Source organism: Phoca vitulina, unplaced genomic scaffold, assembly GCF_004348235.1.
Source record: "Phoca vitulina isolate PV1807 unplaced genomic scaffold, GSC_HSeal_1.0 scaffold20, whole genome shotgun sequence".
Taxonomy (NCBI): Eukaryota; Metazoa; Chordata; class Mammalia; order Carnivora; family Phocidae; genus Phoca; species Phoca vitulina.
In genome coordinates this window covers 26,417,207-26,423,807 of record NW_022589723.1, presented here as the reverse complement: position 1 = coordinate 26,423,807, position 6,601 = coordinate 26,417,207, and the positions used below count along the sequence as shown (strand labels likewise).

The following is a 6,601-nucleotide window of genomic DNA, read 5'->3' as shown; positions in this document are numbered from 1 at the left end:
ATATACAATACAGTATTTATTTTTAACAATAGCCACCATACTGTGCATTATATCTCCAGAACTTATTTATCTTATAAGTAGAAGTTTTTACCTTTTGACCACTTTTACCCATTTTCCCCACCCTCTTCCCACCTCTGGCAACCACCAATCTGTTCTCTGTATGAATGAGTTCAGTTTTTTTAGATTCCACATATAAGACAGCATTTGTTTTTCTGTCTGACTTATTTCATTTAGTAAAAGACCCACCGTCAAAGTCCATCCATGTTGTTGAAAAATGGTAGTATTTTTTCTTCTTTATGGTTGAATAATATTCCATTGTATATACATAACCACATTTCCTTTATCCATTCATCTGTCAATGGACACTTAAGGTTGTTTGCATGTCTTGGCTGTTGTAAATAATGCTGCAGTAAACAAGGGGGTGCAAATATCTCTTTGAGATATTGATTTCCTTTCCTTTGGATATATACCTATAAGTGGAATTATTGGGTCATTTGGTAGTTCTCTTTTTAATTTTTTGAGGAACCTTCCTACTATTTTTCATAGTGGCTGCAGCAATTTATGTTTCCTTCAGTAGTGCAGAAGTCTTCCCTTTTCTCCACACCCTGGCCAGCACTTGTTATTTCCTGTCTTTTTAATGATAGCCATACATAAAATCTTGTAACATTACATTTAAAATATCAGTATAAATTCAATATTTTATTTCCTTTTTTAAAAATCAAATTTTCCTAGCTTTGTTAATTGAAAAAGTATGAAAAAGCTACGAATCCCAATCACAACAAACCTCTTACTCTCAAATTGTGGTTTCTAAATACCATAAGGAATCAGGACTCCTTGGAGGAATGATTAATTACAGGTATGGGATAGGAAATTTATAACATGTCTCTCAAATTCTTATGCCTAAAAGCAAGGGAGTTATTAAAGACTAATGGGTCAAGGTGCCTGGGTGGCTCGATCAGTAAGCGACCGACTCTTGGTTTCAGCTCAGGTCATGATCTCAGGGTTGTGAGATTGATCCCTGTTTCAGGTTCCAGGCTGAGTATGGAGTCTGCTGGAGATTTTCTCCCTCTGCGCCTCCTGCTCATGCTGTGTGTGTGTGTGTGTGTGTGTGTGTGTGTGTCTTAAATACATAAATAAATAAATAAGTCTTTAAAAAAAAAAAAGACTAATGGGTTCTGTCAAAGGGATACAGGAGCAAACATGAAGGAGCTTCCTTAGCTAAGGATGGGAAGATTTTGGCATCAAAAATAGTAATGCTTTCTACTAAATGAAAAACACTGATTGATTACATAGATTCCATAATGATAACAACAAAAAAGGAGAAAGCCAACAAACAAAAACACCCTAGGAGGCATCATTGAAAGTAATTAGGACAATAGCTTCTTACTTTAAAAGGTGTCAATCATATGGAAAGATTAAACATTTATCTTGTCTTTTATGTATGAACAGTATATTGGGGTAATCAAATAGCCTTAGGGAATGAGTGAAAGGTTTTTGTTACAGAAAAATTCCACATAATGAAAGTATAAGAAATAATAGAAACTCAGCATTTTTAACCTCGAATGAATAATAGATTTGGGCACTAATCATCAATGGATAAAACCATTGGATGATAAAACCATTAGATAAAATTTTGTTGGAAACTTTACAGTAAAGGAAGCCCCAACCTCACTGATCAGTCTTAGCATCAGGCTGTGCATGCCTCTTCATATGATACAGTTATGAAGTACAGGTTATGACTATAAACTATTCTTGCCAAAGAATTGAACCTGAATCTAATCAAACCTTTAAAGTTAACTTCCATTTGGAGGGAATATGAGGGATGAATTGAATTGAACAATCAATTGGCATGACAGGTAAATAAACAGATAAGTCCAAAATGTTGAATCTTCTGTAGGACAATACACTTGGTTTCTTCACAAGTCAGTTACCTGAAAAAAATAATAAAGGCAAGGGAGGAGAGACAATTCTAGATTGAGACTTTATTTAAAAAGAGAAAAAATGGTTTTGTGGATCCCATAAAACCAAATGCAAAAACATTTTTAAAAACTGTAGAAATCTGCACATGCCTAAGTCTTAGATGATATCAAGAAAATTTTACATTTACTCATGTGTATAAAAATGATAATATGGTTATGTAAGAGAATGTCATATTTTCTATAGAGATGCATACTAAAGTAAGTAGAGCTAAAATGACATGATGTCTGGGATTTGCTTCACAAAATTTACTGAGGGGCGCCTGGGTGGCTCAGTCAGTTAAGCATCCAACTCTTGATTTTTGCTTGGGTCATGATCTCAGGGTCATGAGATTGAGCCCCGCATTGGGCTGGGTGTGGAGCCTGCTTAAGATTCTCTGCCTCGGGCGCCTGGGTGGCTCAGTCGTTAAGCGTCTGCCTTCGGCTCAGGTCATGATCCCAGCGTCCTGGGATCGAGTCCCACATTGGGCTCCCTGCTCGGCAGGAAGCCTGCTTCTCCCTCTCCCACTCCCCCTGCTTATGTTCCTGCTCTCGCTGTCAATCTCTCTGTCAAATAAATAAATTAGTTAATAAATCTTAAAAAAAAAAGATTCTCTGCCTCTACCTCTGCCCCTCCCCCCTAAAAAAAGCTATAATTTACTGAGAGAGGGAGAGAGAGAAGAGGAAAGGAGGAGGAAAAACAATAATTACAACAGAGATGATGAAGACAGAGTGAGGAAAAAAAGGGGGAATTGGGGCGCCTGGGTGGCTCAGTCATTAAGCATCTCCCTTTGGCTCAGGTCATGATCCCGGGGTCCTGGGATCGAGCCACGCATTGGGCTCCCTGCTCAGCAGGAAGCTTGCTTCTCCCTTTCCCACTCCCTCTGCTTGTGTTCCCTCTCTCGCTGTGTCTCTCTCTGTCAAATAAATAAAATCTTTTAAAAAGGGGGGAATTAATCATAGCTATAAAAAAATAAACTGAAGAAAGACTCAAGTGCTCACATCCTTAGGAATCAACATACCATGTAGATTCAAAAAATGTGTATTCTTCTCATGAAATAACAGACTTGAGCATGAATATATGTGGGGTTTTTTGAGGGGGGAGGGGCAAAGGGGGAGGAAGAGAGAGAATCTCAAGAGACTTCACACTGCAGAGCCTGACACAGCGCTCTGTCTCCCGATCCTGAGATCATGACCTGAGCTGAAATCAAGAGCCAGACACTTGACCCACTGAGCCATCCAGGTGCTGCCATATGTGTTATTTTTTAGCCAACAAATAGAGAACCTGTGTTCTTTTCAAAAATTCCTAAACTTTGACTATAATTGGCAATTGGTCACAAAGAAATACTGACTTTACTGGTTGTTTTTTTAGTGGTAGTGTTCTGGAAATTTGATTTGCAAATTTATCTTAAATTGTACTTTGATACATTTTCTCTCTCTCTCTGTCTCTCTCTCCCCCTCCTCTTTCCCTCTCTGTCTCTGTCTCTCAATCTCTCTCTCTCTTGCTCTCTCTTGGGCCTCCACTTCAAAAACATGGTTATCCTGCTGGCACTGGGCAAAACGTGGTGATACTACAGTTAAAGCAAATCCACTCACCAAAACTGAAGGAGTTTTAACTGTGTCTTTTTACTCCTCCCCAAATTTACTTGGCTCTCTTTCACACTTACTGTTCCAGAATGACTTTATGTCCAGTTTGTCAAGTTGTATAAACTATCCTGCTGCCATTTGTTTGGGATTGCATTGATTTTTGTAAAGATAATTGTTGAGATAATTGATATGTTTATAACATTGTATCTTCTCATCTAAAACAAACAAGGTATATGTCTCTACTATTCTGGTTTTTTATACCTCTCAATACATTTTATAGATCTTTTTTCATGTTGTCCTTGCACACTTCTTTTCTATTACTGTGAGTGGGCTTTTTAATAATTATATATTCTGATTAGTTATTGGTAATATATGGAAAGCTCTTGATTTTCATATATTGCTCTTATATCTGGAAAATTTGTTATAATTGTTTAAAAACTCATTGGAACTAAACAAATCTTTATCAATAGAGGAATGATTAATCAATAAATATGGTTTATGGAACATTATGCAACTCTTTAGAAATTATATGTATATTAAAAAAAGAAAAGAAATTGTAGGTATATAATATATGGTGAGAGAGAGAACCATCTCCAAAATAAAGTGGAAAAAAGCAAGTAAGCAAAAAAAAAAGTTGCATAGTAATAATATAGTATGGTCCAAGTATGCAAAACTACTACATTTAGTTATATGCATATGCAATGTATATTTGAATAAGGTCTGGAAAAATGCATTCCACTGTTAACAGTAATCACTCTTGGGTAGGAGAGTAAAGGAGATTTTTCACTTTTTTACTATAATATTTTTGTATTGATTTTTTTCCTAAAACATGAATTTATACAATGCTTTTGTAATTAAAAATTAAAAGAAAAATGTAAAAGTAAGATGCTGGGAAATAAGCAAGTTGATAAAGATTGACATGGAGGAAGCTCCAGGGAGAGTAGATATAAGTCCATAGAAAACTCTCATGGGTCATTAATTTCTACAATATCTTTAAAGTCACTTCCATTTGGCTTTAGAAAATCTGTGGCTCTACACAACCTGTCAAGAAGTATTACCAGCATCTATTAGAGCAGAAAATGAAGATAAAATGTAACACAACTGTTCAATGAAATCAGTGGAGACATCTCTCCCTGATGTTTATCTACCTCATGTGATTTCTCCCATGCAAGGGCTATGGACTAGTGAAAGACCTAAATAAATTAGCTGGCTAAATGAATTGGGTAATTTTCCTTCTAGCCCTCTCTCATTGCCAGATGGAAACCAGATGAGACCAGCCTCTATTTCCTAGGTCTTCCTAGTGTCTAGAGTTTCTATATGGGAAACTTTTCCAACCTGAATGTAGAAATGGGAGCTTTGTTGGTCTACCTGTATCAGGTAGGTTGAGGCATCCTTGTTTGCCTTGAAGTGAAGCTCTTTCTTGGCTTGCATATGAGATCTTTATAAAAGGCCCTTGCCTACTTCATATCACTGTAAATACTTATGCCATGCTTCTAGCGTAGTGAGAGTTATATCTTAAGTTGTGACATAAGCAAGTTTTGGCAGGTGTGTGACCTGGACTTTTATTTTTATAATGTGTTAAATGGACATCAGTGGTAGAAATTAGTAAATCACCTAACGTGGTGTCTAGCGGCATTTCTCAAACTAATGTAAGAATCACCTTAGGATGCTGATTGAGTAGGTTTGGGGTAGACCCTTGAACTTGCATTTCTAAGAAGCTCCCAAGTTGTGTGGATGTGGCTTGTCCAGGAATCACACTTGAAGTAGCAAGAGAGTACAGCACATGCTTGTTACTCAATAAATACTTGTTGAATGATTCCTCTTCTGTTCTAAAACCCAGAAATGTGAAACTTCCTGTAGAGACACACCCCCACACCCCCTCTTGTACTCTGTGTTAGATGGTGAGGAATTTTTACTTTCTCAGAAGCTAACAAGGTCAAGCTATTATGATTTACATACTTCCACCCCCATCCTGATATTCTGCCCACATGGAGGCACGACCCAGGGTTGTTTTCCATATAGGCAACATTGCTGTGTGCACTCTGATCTAGTCACCCTTTCCTAGCCCAATCTGGTGTAATTAACAATCTGCCCAGTGTGCCCCACTGGGGCTGTAGGTCAGCATCATAGACAAGACCAAGAGGGAAACGAGGGGCCCCTTCTGCAAGACCCATTTCCCCCAGAGCCACAGCCCCTCCCCTCCTCTGTGGTAGGGAGTTACTCAAGCAATAAATTGGTTCACAAAGCTTAACAAACCAAAAAATAAAAATCAAGCCACATGAGAACTCCAACACAGAGGTACCTTAAACTGAGCAAGAATTAAAAGTTAACCAGACTCACTGCAGACACCCAACTCCAAGATGACATCAGTTGTACCAGTGAAGGAGAAGCACGTCATGGATGTCAAACTAGGAGAGCGGCTAAACTGGATACTGATGTGGGATTTCACCCCTAAAGGCATTGCTGGAGCATTTCAAAAAGGTTACTACTATTATCACAAGTATGTCAGTGTAAAAAAGGGAGCATTGCTGAGATTTCTATGGTGCTGGCAGTTTACGTGCTTTTCAACTACTGCCTTTCTTACAAGGAACTGAAACATGAGTGGCTGTGCAAGTACCACTGAAGTGGGCCCAGTGTGAAGGGCACACTCTGCATTCCTGAACATGACCTTTGCCTGACACCCCTGAATCCTTTTGTATTTGAATTGAGAATTACCACCCGATAAAAGATGACTGGTACATGAAAAAAAAAAAAAAAGTTAACCAGACTAGTGTCTTGAGAAATCTATTGCCTGGTTTTCCCTTTCACCAGAAAAAAAAGTGTTTGCCTGTTGAGCTATAGCAAAAATACCTCATAAATTAAAATCTCAACCTTGGTCCTTTGGAATGGATATTTTCCTTAAAGTAGGATCAAAAGCCAAGTTGGAAAATGGTTGAAATATGTATGTTGAAATATTCTTTTGGAATGAAATAAGCATGTTTTGGACAGATGTCAATGTTAGTTTTATTGTATGAAACCGTGTTTAGTATTTTAGGAATTGTTCAAGATCACTGGATTGT

General features: G+C 37.7%; 1 pseudogene; it reads left to right on the top strand.

Annotated features, from left to right (window-relative positions):
• Positions 1–5,902: 5,902 nt before the first annotated feature.
• On the top strand, positions 5,903–6,165 carry LOC116640229 (annotated as a pseudogene).
• Positions 6,166–6,601: the final 436 nt, after the last annotated feature.